Consider the following 18,029-nt stretch of genomic DNA (forward strand, 5'->3'; position numbering starts at 1 on the left):
GGGGCCTAGTGGGAAGAGATTGAATCACGGGGGCTGACTTTCCTCTTACTGTTGTCATAATAGAATTCTTATAAGATCTGGTTGTTTGAAAGCATGTAGCACCTCCACCTTCTTTCTCTCTCTCTCTCTCTCTGCCTCTCTCTCTCTCTCTTTCTCTCTCTCTCTACCTCCCCCTCTCCTGCCAGCCAAGTGAAGACATGCTTGCTTCCCCTTCACCTTCCTCCATGATGGTAAGTTTCCTGAGGCCTCCCCTGCCATGCCTCCTGTGCAGCCTGCAGAACTGTGAGTCAATTAAACCTCTTTTCTTTGTAAATTACCCAGTCTCAGGTAGTTCTTTATAGTAGTGGGAGAATAAACTAATACCGAAAATTGGTACCAAATAGTGAGGCATTGATATAAAGATACCTGAAAATGTCAAAGCAAATTTGGAACTGGATAGTAGGCAGAGACTGGAAGAGTTTGGAGGGTTCAGAAGAAGATGGAAAGATGAAGGAAGGTTTTAAACTTCCTAGAGAATTGGATACTTCTGTAGAAAATGCTGATAGTGATATGGACAATGAAGTTCAGGCTGAGGAGTTCTCAGATGGAGATGAGAAACTTATTGGGAACTGGAGTAAAGGTCACTCTTCCTGTGCCTTAGCAAAAAGATTGGCATCATCCTGTCCCTACCCTAGAGATCTGTGGAACTTTGAACTTGAGCAAGATGATTTAGGGTATCTGACTGAAGAAATTTCTAAGTGTCAAAGGAAGCAAGATGTGTCCTGCCTGCCTCTAACAGCATATTCTCATATGCATGCCCAAAGAGATTATCTGACACTGGAAGTCACATTTAAAAGGGAAGCAGAACATAAAAGTTTGAATAACTTGAGCCCCACCATGTAGTAGAAAAGAAAAACTCATTTTCTGAGGAATAATTCAAGCCAGCTGCAGAAATTTGCAAGATAAAGAAGAGCCAAATGTTAATAGCCAAGACAATGGGGAAAATGCCTCCAGGATATTTCAGAGACCTTCAAGGTAGCCCCTTTTATCACAGACCTGGAGGTTTAGGAGAGAAAAATAATTTCATGGGCCAAGCCCAGGGCCCTACTGCTCTGTGAAGCCTTGGGACATGGCACCCTGCATACCAGCCACTTCAGCCCCAGCCATGGCTAAAAGGGCCTCAGACACATCTTGAGCTGTTGTTTTAGAGGATGCTAGCCCCAGTGTGTTGTAACTTCCATGTAGTGTTAAGCCTGCGGGTTCTCAGAGTCCAAAAGTTGAGGTTTGGGAGCCTCTGCCTAGATTTCAGAGAACGTTTAAAAATGCATGAATATCCAGGAAGAAGGCTGCTGTGAAGATGGAACCCTTATGAAGCACCTCTGCTAGGGCAATGTGGAAGGGAAATAGGGGGTTTGAGTTCCCACACAGAGTTCCCACTGGGGCACTGCCTAGTGGAGCTATGAGAAGAGGGCCACCATCCTCCAGACCCCAGAATGGTATATCCACTGAAGGCTTGTACTGTGTGCCTGGAAAAGCTGCAGACACTCAGTGCCAGCCAGTGAAAGCAGCCATGGGGCCTTTACCCTGTATAGCCACAGGGGTAGAGCTGCCCAAGACCCTGGGAGCCCACCTCTTGCATGAGTGTGGCCTTGATATGAGACATGGAGTCAAAAGAGATTATTTTGGAGCTTTGAAATTTATTGACTGCCTTTCCGGGTTTTGGACTTCTATGGGGCCTGTAGCCCATTTGTTTGGTCCAGTCTCTCCCTTTTGGAACAGAAGCATGTATTCAGTACCCATACCCGTATTGTGTCTAGGAAGTAACTAACTTAGTTTTGATTTTATGGCTTATAGTTGAAAGGGACTTGCCTTGTCTCAGATGAGACTTTAGAATTGGACTTTTGATCTAATGTTGTAATAAGTTAAGACTTTCAGGGACTGTTAGGAAGGCATAATTGTCTTTTGAAATGTGAGAAGAATGTGAGATTTGGAAGGGGCTGGGGTGGAGTGATATGGTTTGGCTCTGTGTCCCTGCCCAAATCACATGTGAAATTGTAGTTCCCACTGTTGGAAGAGGGGCCTGGTGGGAGGTGACTGGATCATGGAGGCTGACTTCTCTCTTGCTGTTCTCATCATATGGTTCTCATGAGATCTAGTTGTTTGAAAGTGTGTAGCACCTCCCTCTTCTCTATTTCTCTCCCTCTCTCTCTCTCTCTCTCTCCTGCCAGCAATGTGAATATGTGCTTGCTTCCCCTTTGCCTTCCTCCGTGATTGTAAGTTTCCTGAGGCCTCCACAGCCATGCTTTCTGTACAGCCTGTGGAACTGTAAGTCAATTAAGCCTCTTTTCTTTGTAAATTACCCAGTCTCAGGCAGTTCTTTATAGCAGTGTGAGAATGCGCTAATGCACAAGAATACAGTCACAGCAAAGTTTCCCTACTCTCATATTTCCTCGGTACTAATCAAATATGCCCATGCTCTGCTCTTGGCCCTCTATGGGAAGGTGGGGTTTTCAATGCCTTACGTCATCTGGGGACCCAAGGCTGGAACTGCTCCCTCAGTGAATCACTGGGGGTGGGATTGAGATAGATAGGGGGTCCATATGCTTAGGACAGTGGATGTAATTGGGCTGTACCAATGAGGAGTCTGTGTAAGGGAGGGAAGTTCTGTGTCTACAGAAAACAGGGGAAAGTTATGTTACTACAGGTAGAAATTATGAGCCCCTGGGGACATCCAATGTCAATCTTCTTTTACCTAATTTGGGACATAACTGTCAAGTATGTTTTCCTTTATACTGGAGAATAATGTTAAAAATGAAATCTCCTGCCAATCTAAAAAACTCCTCCATAAAAATGTAGAAAAGAAAGAAAATAATTTTCTTATTCAAAAGGCATTAATAAACCACACTGCAATGTGCACCACAGGTAAGGTCTAATGAGATTAAAAGGCAGAAATGAATCTGACCTCTTTAAAAAGCCAAGGAGTACAGCCTTTACACACATCTTCTCATGATAAATGATAACTGGTCCTCACATAAGAAGGCCTAACAACACTGTTTTTTGATAACATTCTTTCATGGCTTCATCCCAAATTCACCTGGTAATTGGGTTAGCCATCTGTGCTAGTCAATCACCTGTATCACTAGGAAAAATGACATTTCTCCATGACAAGCAGGCAGTTGTAGCTTGGAGCAAGGGACCCAGGGAGATAGGAATTTTCCTTTTTTAATGTTTACATTTCCAAAGAGCTGGCTCTCTTACCCTTAACAAAACACTCACATGTTGCAATTCTGGTAAGAGGCTTAGTTGGCTTTTAAAAATATTTACATGAATATCAAAGGGACTGAGGTAGGATTTACAAATACAATTTTTTCTCAAGGAAATAATCTAAGAAATGGGCAGAGAAGAAAATTCTCTATCTTTGTTGGCAATAGAAAAAACTCAGTTTTAACAATTGACCCTTAGAGAAGTCTAGAAACTTGAACATCAAGCAAACATGATTTCTAAACAGAAGTCTTTAAGAAACATAATTGCAGTTACATGATCTCCTTTATGAAGTGGATATTGACCTGATATTTTAATGATCAAATATAAGTGCTTATTTTGACTTATGCCAGAATTTGCTATGAAATTAATCATATTTTTAAACCTCTAATACTTAGCTTGCTGCTCAGTACTAGAAGCCAGAGGTAAGTGTCATATTAGTCAGCCTTCATTCTCACCTGACTGTAGATACTAACTATGAAAGCTAGAAAAAATTTCTGCTATTGCTAAAGTCAAAGATAAACAAGGTTGAACACTGGTTAAAATGGTGAGGATGGATTTTATTAGTAATCCAGTGTTGTAATAGGGAAGAGGTCCAGTATGGACTGAACTGAACTTTGATTCATACAAGGTGACTCACCATTTTAAGGGAGAACGGGTGAGAGGGAAAGGCTGAGCAGGGACTGAGTGGAATCAGCAAAGTGGAAAATTTCAAAAAACAGAAAGGGGCTGGTTGGCCAATGTGATTATTCCCTCTGGGTTTGCAAACAAGAGCTAATGGAAGTTGGGCTCCTGCCCTGACATGAGGATTCAAAGAATAGTGGCCTGTTTTCAGATCTTTAAACTATTTTACGATCTTTCTGTTAGAACCTTTTTGTCAGTGTTAAGGGAAATGAGAGAAAGTACCCTATTTTCAGACATCTATGTTGATACATAACCAAGAGGTTAAAGGAAATAAACTAATGGTGCACCACTTGGAAAAAGCTTGTCCTGACTCCCAGGGAGAGAAAGAAAAGGAGCTAGAGAGTCAGCAGTTGTTAAATGTGCTTAACCCACTTGAAACTGGTGCCACATTACTTAGTCAAGAGGCGGAGGAACCACCACCCCTGGAGTATAAACAGGCTGCAAACATAGTCTCTCCCTCCTGAACTAGGCAAGGCACTGATTTTGGCTGGAGATCTACCAAGCTGGGGCAAGGCAATTTCCCCTCTGACAATATCCCATGGGAATTAATCAGCAAGGGACTTCAGCTCGATATTATTGGGCATACAGGCCTTTTCCTACATCTGATGTACTGAATTGGAAAACTTCCAATCCTTTCTACAGGGAAGATCCTGAGAAGATGACTGAATTGTTTACCACTATTTTTGCCAGCCATCACCCTACTTAGGCTAATTTGCAAGCCCTCCTAAATATTATGCTTACTGCAGACAAGAGAAAGCAAGCATTAGGCAATGGAAAGGAGGAAGCATGGTGTCTTCATGAAAAAAGCCCAGATGATACCCCAGACCCTGATGAGATTCTACATGCTGACCCAAACTGGGTCCCAAGTGAGGAGGGTGGGGCCTGGACAAATCATCTGGAGTATTCTAAAGGGTGATAGGTCAGGGGTGCCGAGACCTAAAAGTCTGAAAAAAGTGCAGGAGCTTCAGCAGAAGCCTAACAAGGATTCCCTCAGAGTTCATGGATGTATCTGTCAAACATATAGAAAGCATACAGACTTAGACCTGCAGGATCCTGAAAATGTCAGAATGATAAACATGACTTTTATAGAGCAAAATGCCCCAGACATCACAAAGAAGTTACAAAAGCTGGAGGGGGGCTATTGGAATGAACACTTCTCAATTAATTGACATTGTGTTCAAGGCCTTATAATAGCAGAGAAGCCAAGGAAACCAAGGCACTACTGAAGGCAGAGATACTCATAGCTGCCATGGGAGGAAACCTGAAGAGAAAGGAACCCCCAAGGTGGAAAGGGAAAGTAGAAAAAGATCAATGGGCTTACTGTAGGGTGACAGTGCTTTGGAAGAAAGACTGCCCCAAGCTGAGTCAGGGGGAGCCCAAGTCATTTATGGCTGTTAAGTTTGGAAAAAATCCAAGGAGGACCGAGGGTGCCCAAAGTTCCCAAAAGCTCCAACCTTGTCCAGCATTAGGATTTCACCACAGGACATTCGGGTAAAATTGACAGTAGGGAAACAAAAATTGGACTTCTTAATTGATACGGGTGATACTGACATCCCAAAGTGTGGACTTTCTGACACCTATGTCAATATGGTTGGGGTGAATGGAGAGCTAAAACTGGTTGGGCGGGGGGGGGGTTGTGACCCTTATCCTGCAAGGTGGGCAATGAGGTATTGATAATAGCTAATCAATTATTTTATGTGTGGGACTGCCCAACCTCTGTGCTTGGTAGAGATCTCTTGTGTAAGTTAGAGGCATTAATTGTCTTTGAACCAGAGAAATGTCCAATGTGCCTCCAGGTACCCCCAGAATCCAGATTGCAGCTACAGGCCCTCCTGATGAAATCAAAAACTCCACAGCTTGAAGTAGAGATGATTCCACCGGAAGTCCTTAATAAGGTAAAGCTGGAAGTATGGGCTTCTGACCAACTGGGGAGGACAATTAATGTGAATCCCATAAAAGTCAGGCTAAAGGAAGGTATCTGACCTGATTAAAATAAACAGTACCCCTAAAGAAAGAGGCTCTAGAAGGCATACAGCCAGTACTGGTTCGATTCTTTTGACATGGCTTAATAAGACTTTGTCAGACCTTGTATAATACACCCATCCTGCCAGTAAAGAAGCCTCACTCACACAAGTACAGGTTTATGAAAGATCTAAGGGTGACCAATGATATCGTGGAAGACATCCACCCTACTGCGACCAATCCATACAGTATGTTTACTTCCTTGCCCAGAGACCGTGAATGGTCTACAGTGTTAGATTTACAGGATACTTTCTTTTCTATACCAGTGGACCCAGAAAGTCAATTATTATTCACTTTTGAGTGGACAGACCCTGAAACAGCTTGCACGATTTCAATACTGTTGGACAGTGCTTCCTCAAGGGTTTAAAAATTCCCCAACTGTATTTCAGGAAGCAGTGGCTCGGAACATAAGAGACTTAACAGTTGGAAAATGGGACACTACTACAATATGTGGATGATCTGCTAATCTTAAGCCCCTCAAGGCAAGAGTGTCAAGATAACACTGTACAGACTCTAAACCATTTGGCAGCCTGTGGGTACAAAGTCTTGAGCAAAAAGGCACAGATATGCAAACAAACTGTAGAATACTTAAGATTTCTATTACAGAGAGGAACCAGAGCCCTGGCAGAGGAGAGGCCAAATGCAATTGCCTCTACCGCAATGCCCAGAACCAGAAAGTAGTGGAGGGCCTTCCTGGGAATGCAGGGTTCTGTAGAATTTGGATTCCCAATTAGGCACTGGCAGTAAAGCCACTATATGAACTGTTAAAAGGGGCCAACCACGACCACTTTGTATGGGAAGTAAAACATCAGACTGCATTTGAACAACTAAAGCATAAGTTAACATCTGCCCCAGCTTTGGGACTGGCAAATTATCATAAACCCTTCCAACTTTATGTGCATGAGAGACTGGGTCTAGCACTTGGGGTCCTAATGCAAAAATTTGCAAGCAGTGGCTTATTTTTCAAAACAGCTTGATTCAGTGACAAAGGGCTGGCCCCGTTGTCTCAGCGCAGTAGCTGCCACCTGCCTGTTGCTCAAGGAAGCTAAGAGGATGACTTTAGGTCAGCCCATCACGATTTATGTGCCCCATGAAGTCCTGGAGTTATTAGAGCAGAAAGATGGCTACTGGCTAATGGTGGGCAGATTAGGCAAGTATCAGGCTATCCTCCTTGATGATCCTGAAGTAAACTACAGGCCAGCCACTGGAGCCTTAAACTCTGCCACTTAGTTGACACCTACTGGACAACCAAAGGAACTAGTACACAACTCCCTAGCGGTTATAGATCAAGAGTCTTCCAGTCAACCAGATCTGAAGGACACAGCCCTCCAGGGTAGAGACTGGATGCTCTTTGTGGACAGAAGCAGCCTGGTCACCAACAGAAGGAGGAATACTGTCTAGGCTATAGTGTCTCTCTCGGAGGTAATAGCTGCAAGAGCTCTCCCAACAGGGACTTCTGTGCAAAAGGCTGAGTAAATCACCCTTATGAGAGCCTTGCAACTGACCAAAGGGAAGAGAACCAATATCTAAACTGATTCCAAATATTCTTTCGTGATAGTCCAGGCACACAGCGCTATTTGCAAGGAAAGGGGACTGCTAAACGTGTGTAATACTAAAATTAAATATGCAGAGCCACGTTGGAGCTATTGGAGGTGGTGACAACCCCAAGGGAAATAGCTGTTAGGCATTGTCCATGCCATCAGCACAGGAATTCCAATCTAGCTAGAGGGAACACTTTCATTGACTGCACAGCCAGGCACACAACCAACAGCAGTGCTGAGGTCCAGGCACCTTTAATTCCCCAAATAGATCTGACAGCTTTCAAATCCCAGTATCCTCTTGAGGATAAAAAGGCTACCAAGGACAGAGGATGTATTCAAGATAAGAAAGGTTGAAAACTAAATGATGAAGGCGTGGTTTGGATGCCAACACACCTTGTTCAACCAATGCCAAAATATACACATGATAGCATGCATTTCGGATGAGATGCCTCATTAACTTTCTCGCAAAAATATATAAAAGGAAAAGGCCTGAAGGCTCACTTGGAAAGTATAACACAACACTGAGATCTTTGTGCTGAAAACAAGCCCAGTAACCATAGCAGAGGACAGCCTGGACAATAGGAGAGAGGTTTTGCTTTGGAAAACTAAATGTCTAAATTGACTGGGGCATGTCTCAGATATTTGGGGCTCACAATACCTAAATAAATTAAAAGCAGAAACTAAAACATATTTTTGAAGCAATGTTATTATTCATGATAACCTTATTCATAATAATTCTATTCACAATAATCAAAAGGTGAAAATGCAAGTGAGCATCAGCAAATGAAAGGATAAACAGAGTTTTGTGTCTACACACAAAGGGACATTATTTAGTTTTAAAAAGGAAGGAAATTCAGATATGTGCAATAATATGGTTGAACCTTGAGGACATTTTACTAAGCTACATAAGCCAGACACAAAAGGACAAACACTGTATGACTCCAACTATGTGAGGTGCCTGGAATAATTAAATGCAAAGACAGGAAGTAGAATGGTGGTTGCCAGAGGATGAAATAAGGGGGAAATGGGAAATTGTTGTTTAGTCAGTAGAGTTTTAGTTTGGGATGATTAAAATTGTAGTATATGTATACTGGTGATGCTTGCTCAGTAAGGTGGATGGACTTAATGCCAATAAACTATACGTTTCAAAATGGTTAAATGATGAATTGTATATTATATATGTTTTACCACACTAAAGAAAAGGTTTAATGACAAGTGACAAAGCCAAGATACATTGAAGATCTACACCCATTTCCTTCTTTCCTAGGCCCTGGAGAAATGCAGAGATGCAGGTTTAATGAAGTCCATCAGGGTGTCCAGTTTCAATCACTAACTGTTGGAACTGATCCTCAGACAAGCCAGGACTCAAGTACAAGCCCACCTACAACCAGATGAGCCCTTAGGGCCACTGGGGCCATTTCTGACTTTGTGCTCTTCACACGCTTCCTTACATTAGAATAATGTAATTGTTCAGTATGTTGTGCTTTAATTTTTTAAGAGAATGTCAAAGGCTAGCCATGACACTGTTATGTGTATTTCTTTTAATTTAACTTTTCCATAAATATTAAATAATGTAATTGTTCAGAATTAGTATCAGAATTGTTTCATAAATATTAAATAAGGTAATTGTTCAGAATTAGAATTAAATAATGTAATTTAGGTCTCCAAAACTGTTTTTATTTTCAATATTTTTAACTTTTATTTTAAGTTGAGGGGTGCACGTGCAGGTTTTTTATAAAGGTAAACTCATGCCGTGGGGGTTTGTTCTACAGATTATTTTGTTACCCAGATATTAAGCTTAGTACTCATTAGTTATTTTCAACATCCTCTCCCTTGTCCCAATTTTGATAAATTGGTAAAGGCAACAGCCTGAATAGAGGTGCATTCAAAAAAGCGTAGGAAGAGAAGAATTAGATACAGAAGTGTAGAAAGTATTCAAAGAATGGGTTATAAATACACCTGACAATTGAGATGACAATTTTCTTTGAGATGGCAGAAAAAACAGCATGCCTATATGCTCTTAGGAAGGATCTAGTAGAAAGAGAAAAACTGATGATGCAGGAGAGAGAGGATCAGAATTGCTGAATCATGTTTGCATTCATTTCCTATTTCTGCTGTAAAAAAAAAATCACAAATGTTGTGGCCTGAAACACCATAATTAATTTTCTCACAGTTCATCAGTTATGAAACATCATAATTTTCTCAAATTCCAATGAATTTGGAATCAGAATTCCAAAATCTGGTTCAACAGGCTAAAGTCAGGGTGTCCACAAGGTTGTATTTCTTCTTGAGGGTCTAGGGGAAAATGCTATTCCGGGCCATTCCAGGTTCCAGAGAATGTGTTCCTTGGCTCATGGCACTTATTCTATCTTGAAAGCCAACTACATGGCATCTTAGGATCTCTGTGCTATGCGTCTTTCCTTACACGTCCTCTTTGATTGTGGCCCTCCTGGGTGCCACTTGTAAGGATTTTGAGATGACATTGCCTATCCAGATGATTCAGGAAACGCTTCTATCTTAGGATCCTTAACATAATCACATCTGCAAAGTTTGTTTTGCCAGGTAAGGTAACATAGTCACAGGTTCTAAAGATAAAGGCATGAGTTATTGGCAGGGCAGGGGGAGGGAGCATTATTGAGCCTACTGTACTAGCTTTGTGGAGTACTTGAAGCAAGTAAGCCTTAATTTTCTAGCCTTGCTAATAGAAAGTACTATATCACCAGCCACTAGGTCCTGAAAAATCTAGATTTCATCTCAGATATAAAGAAATAAAAACCTGTTCCTTAGCTCTGATATCATTTATACCCTATCATATGTCCCCTTCTAGTTATAGTCCCTTTATTCCCTTAGTTTACCATTTCTCCCAGGATTTGTGAATATCTTTTCTCACTGTACATGCAGAGAACTCCAGCACTGCTGTTCTTTACATTCTCAACAACTGAAAGTTTCTACTCATACCTAGATTATACTTCAGGTAACTACTTCTATGCTGTAACTTATACAGACAAAGAAGTACTTATAACTGCTCTATGAACCTTTAACTTTAACACACTTCATACTAATGAAGCCTCTTACGCTTCGATTTTCACTACACATCAGTTCATCAAGTTCTTGATTCATTAAGGATTGCAGTCATTGGGTCTCTCGTGTTTCCTCTTTCCATTCTTTCAATCTCCACACAAGTTTACATATTCAGATTTGCTTACATAATAAAGTAAATTGAAATCCTCAGACTACACTCATTCTCTCTAAATTTCTCCTTTAGGTTTTCTGCTGGTTGGGGTCTCTTGTCCTTGTACCTATTGATCTGTGCTTATAGCAACCAAACTGGATCAATCTGCTTATAGCCAGAACAAATTGCCCTGATTGTATTTTTGTAGACCATCTAGCCAAAAGCTAAAATCCTACACCAGAGATTCTTATTCATTTGATCTGTAGAAAAGTTTAGGTATCACTATGTTTCCTTTATTTTGTTTTTGGATTTGTATAAAATTAAAGTTTACAAGTGCAATTTGCTATATAGATATATTGCACAGTGGTGAGGTCTGGGCTTTTAGTGTAGCTATCACCTGAATCATGTCCATTGTACTTACCCAATAATTTCCCAGCCTCCCAGCCTTCTGAGTCTCCACCAGTGGAAGACGGAGGATCCAGTGGGCAGATATCAAGTGCCTATAGGTGTGCCTAGGCATGGAGTTGGGAAACATCTGCTCTTTGATGAATTTTAAAGAGGTTATTTGGGTTTTGTTGTAATTATTGTTGTTGGGTTGAGTTCCTTATAAATTCTGGATATCAGTCCCCTGTTAGATTCACAGTTTGCAATTATTTTCCCCCATTGTATAGGTTGTCTGTTCTCTGTTGATTTTATTTTATTTTTTTGCCTTTACAGAAGCTTATTGGTTTAATTAAGTCATATGCGTCTCTTCCTATTCTCTCATTTGTGTTTTTGAAATCTTAGTCTGAGCTCCTTGCCAGGACCTACTTAAGAATTTTTTGCCCCAATAAGTTTTCGTTAGATTTTCTTCTAGCACTTGATAGTCTCAGGTCTTACATTTAAGACTGATTTATTTCCAGTTGTTTTAAAAGCTTGCAAAGCTATTTTGAGGCATAAGCAAGGTTGCAAATGTCTAACTTTTTGAAAATATCAATTTTTCATTATGGTTTAGGGGTTAGGATTGTATTATCACCAACATGCATTTTATGAGAAAAGCTTTGCCAAGGTCACTCATGTTTATTTCCTTGCCCTTGGCATGAGCTACAGTGGGAACAGTGCTGCAACCCAGCCCTAGCCAAGGCCGCATGAGAGGGACTGTGCTGCAGGCTTCTGAGAAGGTATCTCACATCTAGAAAGAAGCTTTTAAGATGTGGCAGCCCCTCTTCTTAAAGTGGCTCTTGTCCTGTTGCCCTGGGAGTTCTAAAATTGCTGCAGCAGCCTCCACCCAGCCTGAGGATGACATCAATACACAGAGGAAGAAGAGTCAGGAAAAGATGAGAGAAGTTAGACTCTCCTGGGCGACCCCGAGAGCTTACCATTCCTCAGACTTCTTCACATGGTGCTAACAGATTTGTATATGTAATGAGACAGTTTCCTGATTCCCCTTGCGGGACTTGCAACAGGGGTGTGGCTCACCAGTTGAAACTGCTTGAGGGAGGGGGAGCATGGAGATGGGCAGGTGCACAGGCCAGGGCGAGCGCTTTGGGCTCTGGCTCCATGGTAGTGTCTAGTGGTGGGTGCCTGCAACCACAGTGTTGTAAAGCTCTTTCAGCTTTGCCATCTGCAGACGGCTTGAGTCTGCAGCTCCATGGACCGTCTGACTTATCTCAAAGGCAGAGGGCCAGTGTGACAGCTTTCTATATCCCAAGCTCTTGCCAGGCATCCCAGAAGAGTCAGATCACATGTGGGCTCAAAGGATGAGTGCAAGGTTTTATTGAGTGGTAGAGGCAGCTCTCAGCAAGATGGATGGGGAGCCGGAATGGGGGAATGAGTAGGAAGGTGATCTTTCCTTGAAGTCAGGCTGCCCAGTGGCCGGACTCTTCTCCAATCCTCCTAGGCCAAATTCCTTTCAGTGTCCAATGTCCCTCCTCTTCTCTCTTTCTGTGTGTCATTGTTCTGCCGTCCATCTGGTTGACTCCTTGTCTCTTCACCGGCTGGTCTGCCCAGGAACTTAGGTTTTGGGGGTTTATATAGCGGCAGAATGGAGGTGTGGTGGGCCAAAAGGCAAATTTTGGGGGCATGAAAACAGAAATGCCTGTTCTCATTTAGGGGCATGGCTATCCAGGCTTGAAGGTGGGGCCTTTGCTGGGAAACCACCCTCTTCTACCCAGTATTTCCCTGTCTCCTGTCCATATCACATGGAGTTTAACCCATTCAGAAATAGGCTTTTCTCACCTAGTTTTATGCTAACCAAAACAACTATAAAATTAATAATTTTCTCTTTACAACCTCCCCTGCTTGTTGACCTATCCAGGAGTGGTCGCAAGGTGTGCAAGCTGCTGAGTCACCCTGACTGCATCAACCCGAGTAGACTGTAGGGGTGAACAATAGTATCGAAAAATAGTAAAACAGCAAACAGTGCAGACAAGGCAGACGTCTCAAAAAGTGCTCAGTGGAATTGTCACTCATCCAGAGTCAACATTGGTGACACAGCTGTTTCTTCAAACAGAGTTCACTGTATAAAAAACTGAGCAAGGTGGAATTTACTTTAAATTTCATGGGTTGTGAAATTTCAACTAATGTCATAATTAAAACTTCCTACATATTGCTTTAGGCATCTCTGTCTTTTCCCCAAAATTTTCTCCAGGGCATCAGCAGCACCTCAGCCTCTTCCACAGCCTCCCAGCTCTTCCTTTTTCCTCCTGCACGGCTTTTGGCGTCCCACCATTTTCCACAGCAATGCAGGCTAACTGTGAGCTTCCACAGCCTCTCACAGACATGACTTCACCCACGAGCCTCTGTGAGGCTCAAGTGTACCCCTTCTTCTTCACATAGAACCTCTTTACCCCAGAGAATTGAGTCAACCAAACAGGAAATCTCAGGACAAACAGTGCTGGCAAACATCATTTTGTTTAAAGTATCATATCAATATATATTTGTTGAGAAAATATTCAGAGTTCTTTGCAAACTGTAACACTTGTTCAGAAAAAATAGTGAGAAGAAATTAGGATCATTTATTTACTTGAGGCACATGAGTGTTCTTTATGTATGACTCAAGGACATCCCACTTCTGTCCTCCCTGATCTTCCATCTTCCATCTGCTTTCCTCCCTCTTCCCATCTCCCTTTCCTCATGTTCCTCTCCCTCTCCCTCACCTATAGGACTGAGAATTCCTGGGGTCTCCTGAGATCAGTTTCTTTCCACCAGATTGTAAACAAGCTGTGGAAAGTTTTAGTTCTTAGCGACTCTACGACCCACACTAGTCAGGCAGAAGCCCCCGTGTACAAGGTACCCCTTGAGCCTTGGCAAGGTGCATGACACACACTTGGTCACTGGAGGAAATGATGAGTAGAGAGTGACAAATAGAAGAGGAGAACTTTGAGCTTGAGCCCTCTGGAGTGTAAGAGTGGTTGAGGCTTGGCACTTGCCACCTAGATTTCAGACAATGTGTCAGGAATCCTGGATGCCCAGAGAGAATCCTGTTCCGGGGCCAGATCCCCAACATGAAGCTTTTATTTAGGCAATGTTGAGCACTAATATGTGGTTGGAGCTCTGCAGAGGGTCCCCATGGGTGCACTGTGTAGCGAAGCTGTGGGAGAAAGGCCTTACCCCTCAAAATTCCAGAATTATAAATCTACCAGGCGCTAGCAACTTCAGCCTGGAAAAGCCATGGGCATTAAACTCCAAACTGTGAGAGCAGCCATGTGGGCTGCACCCTGCAAAGCCACAGGTACAGTGCTTCCCAAAGCCCCCAGAAGCCTACCCCTGTCACCAGTGTGCCCAGAATGAAGAATATAGAGTCAAGGAAGATGATTTCGCAGCTTTAAGATTTAATTTCTGCCCTGTCGGCTTTATGACTTGCATGAAGCCTCTTCCTCTTCTCTTTAAGCTGACATTTCCCTTTTGAAATGAGATTGTTCAACCACTGCCTATAAAACCATTGTAATTTAGAAGGAAATAACTTGGTTTTTGATTTCACAGGCTCATAGCTGGTAGAAATTTGTCTTGGATCTCAGATAAATCTTTGCATTTTAGACATTTAAGTTGATTCTAAACCTGATAAGGCTTTAGAGACTCTTGAGGTAAACTGATTGGATTTTGTATGTAAGAAAGACCTGAAATTTATGTCTTCAGCTTTTTCTCCTTTATATCCTCAACTAACAATACTTTGGGGTTTCTATGATTCTTTGCTAAAATTTGGATTCCCGTTTCAATTTCTCCTGTGCATAATCTGTAATTATTTTCTCTGTAGTTACCATTGGAATGACATACTGCATCCTATAGTTATACCATCCACTTTGAAATCCATGTGAATTTAACTTCAATTCCATACAAAAACTTCTTTTCCACAGGTACCTTTCCGCTTCACATTATTGATGTCACTAATTGCAACTTTATACATGGTGTACATGTTAACAGAAAGGTATTCTTATTGTAATGTAAATCTTGAAGAAAATGAGAGTAAAAAACAAATTTCGCAAACACGTTTCCACGTTTTTATACACCTACCTTTACGAGAGGTCTTTATACCTCTATATGACTTCACGTTGCTGTCTAAACTTCTTTCATTTCAAAGTGAATGACTCTCTTCAGCATTTCTTGTAGAGCAGTTCTAATGGCAATGAACTCCTGCAGCTTTTACATCACATAGTCTTACTAACTTTCTAATTTTTAAGAAATAATTTGGCTGGGTGCAGTGGCTAATGCCTGTAATCCCAGCACATTGGGAGGCCAAGGTGGGCGGATCACAAGGTCAAGAAATAGAGACCATCCTGGCTACCATAGTGAAACCCTATCTCTACTAAAAATACAAAAATTAGCTGGGCATGGTTGTGCACGCCTATAGTCCCAGCTACTCAGGAGGCTGAGGCAGGAGAATTGCTTGAACCTGGGAGGCAGAGGTTGCAATGAGCTGAGATCGCAGCCCTGCACTCCAGTCTAGTGACAGAGCAAAACCCTGTCACAAAAAAAAAAAAAGAATTTTTTTTGCCAGATATGGAATTATTGGCCGTAATTTTTTTTAATTGATCACATTAAATGTATCACTTACTATATCCTCCAAAGACTCTCGTAAGAAATCTGTGGATCACCTTGTTCAGGATCGCTTGTACCCCATGATTCATGTTTCTCTTCCTACTTTTTGTTTTGTTTTGTTTTGTTTTTTATTTATTTTTAATTTTATTATGATTATACTTTAAGTTTTAGGGTACATGTGCACAATGTGCAGGTTAGTTACATATGTATGCATGTGCCATGTTAGTGTGCTGCACCCATTAACTCGTCATTTAGCATTAGGTATATCTCCTAATGCTATCCCTCCCCCCTCCCCCCACCCCACAACAGTCCCTGGTGTGTGATGTTCCCCTTCCTGTGTCCATGTGTTCTCATTGTTGAATTCCCACTATGAGTGAGAACATGTGGTGTTTGGTTTTTTTTGTCCTTGCGATAGTTTGCTGAAAATGATGGTTTCCAGTTTCATCCATGTCCCTACAAAGGACGTGAACTCATCATTTTTTATGACTGCGTAGTATTCCATGGTGTATATGTGCCACATTTTCTTAATCCAGTCTATCATTGTTGGACTTTTAGGTTGGTTCCAAGTCTTTGCTATTGTGAATAGTGCCTCAATAAACATACGTGTGCATGTGTCGTTATAGCAGCATGATTTATAATCCTTTGGGTATATACCCAGTAATGGGATGGCTCAGTCAAATGGTATTTCTAGTTCAAGATCCCTGAGGAATCACCACACTGACTTCCACAATGGTTGAACTAGTTTACAGTCCCACCAACAGTGTAAAAGTGTTCCTATTTCTCCACATCCTCTCCAGCACCTGTTGTTTCTTGACTTTTTAATGATCGCCATTCTAACTGGTGTGAGATTTTTTTTTGGGGTGGGGGGGGATTGAGTTTTGCTCTTGTTGCCCAAGCTGGAGTGCAATGGTGCAATCTCGACTCACTGCAACCTACACCTCCTGGGTTCAAGCTATTTTCCGGGATTAGCCTCCTGAGTAGCTGGAATTACAGGTGTGCACCCCCATGCCTGGCTAATTTTTTGTATTTTTAGTAGAAATAGGGTTTCACCATGTTAGCCAGGCTGGTCTCAAACTCCTGTCCTCAGGTGATCCACCTGCCTCGGCTTCCCAAAATCTCTTGCTATTTAAAGATTATCTCTTTGTCTGGCTTTTAGAGTTGGATGATAACACATATAGGTCTCAGTCTCTTAGAGTTTATACTATTTGCAGTTCTTTAAGTTGCCTGAATTTGTAGATTGTTGTCTTTAACCAATTTGAAAAAGTTTTGATGTTTTTATTCTCCAAATAATCTCTCTACCACCATGGGTTTGCACTTCCCCTTCTGGGAATCCAATAATATCATACTGGTTGGCTTGAAGCTGTCCCATAAGTCCCTTAGGACCTGTTCACATTTCTTTATTCTTGTTTCATGTCCTTAGACTCAGGAACTTCAAATGCTCTATCCCTATGTGTATTGATTATATCTTCATCCTGCTCAAATTTGCTATTGAAACACCCTCTGGTGAGTTCTTCATTCAGGTATTTTTTTTGCTCCGATTTTTTCCTTTTTTATAATTTCTATATTACTACTGTATCGTGATTTTCTTATTGTTTTCAGATTTTCTGTAGTTCTTAGTCCATATTTTTCATTAGCAATTTTAGCATATTTAAGAAGCTGTTTAAATGCTTCTCTACTAATTCTAATGCCTGTGATTCTTTAGGAAAGATTTCTACTAATTTATTTCCTTTCTCATAATGAACTGTGATTTCTTGTTTCTTTGTATGCCTTGTCATTTTATTTTATTTTTTTGAGCCAGAGTCCTGCTCTGTCGCCAGGCTGGAGTACAGTGGTGCCATCTCGGCTCACTGCAACCTCTGCCTCCTGGGTTCAAGCGATTCCCGTGCTTTAGCCTCCCAAGCAGCTGGGACTACAGGCGTCCGCCACCACGTCCGACTATTTGTTGTTGTTGTTGTTGTTGTTGTTGTTGTTGTTGTTGTTGTTGTTCTTATTTTAGTAGAGACAGGATTTCACCATGTTGACCAGGTTGGTCTCCATCTCCTGACCTCGTGATCTGGCCACCTCGGCCTCCCAAAGTGCTGGGATTACCACTGCTCCAGGCCTGTATGCCTTGTTATTTTATCTAATTGGGCATTTGAAAAAATAAACATCTTTTTTACTGTATATAGATTTGTTCTATGTCATGACAGTCATTAACTTATATGTGTGGCAGGTTCTCAGTCAAGGCATCAGCCCTACATAAAACCTCAAGTCCTTCTTAGTTTGTTTCTGAACATGCACCTACGTGGACGGTGTTTGCCCTTTTATATATCCCCAAATAACCAATGGCTTTTGAATTGCTTACTATTACAAAA

The 18,029-nt window shown here is 41.7% G+C and overlaps 1 long non-coding RNA gene across 1 annotated transcript; it reads left to right on the forward strand.

Moving 5' to 3' along the window:
- LOC129525178 (uncharacterized) lies at window positions 1-11,293 on the forward strand. The gene is made up of 3 exons (XR_008669292.2): window positions 1-230; window positions 5,721-5,819; window positions 8,755-11,293. It is a non-coding gene; the product is annotated as an uncharacterized lncRNA (long non-coding RNA).
- The last annotated feature ends 6,736 nt before the right edge of the window (window positions 11,294-18,029 follow it).

The sequence above is a fragment of the Gorilla gorilla genome, chromosome 8, assembly GCF_029281585.2.
Source record: "Gorilla gorilla gorilla isolate KB3781 chromosome 8, NHGRI_mGorGor1-v2.1_pri, whole genome shotgun sequence".
Taxonomy (NCBI): Eukaryota; Metazoa; Chordata; class Mammalia; order Primates; family Hominidae; genus Gorilla; species Gorilla gorilla.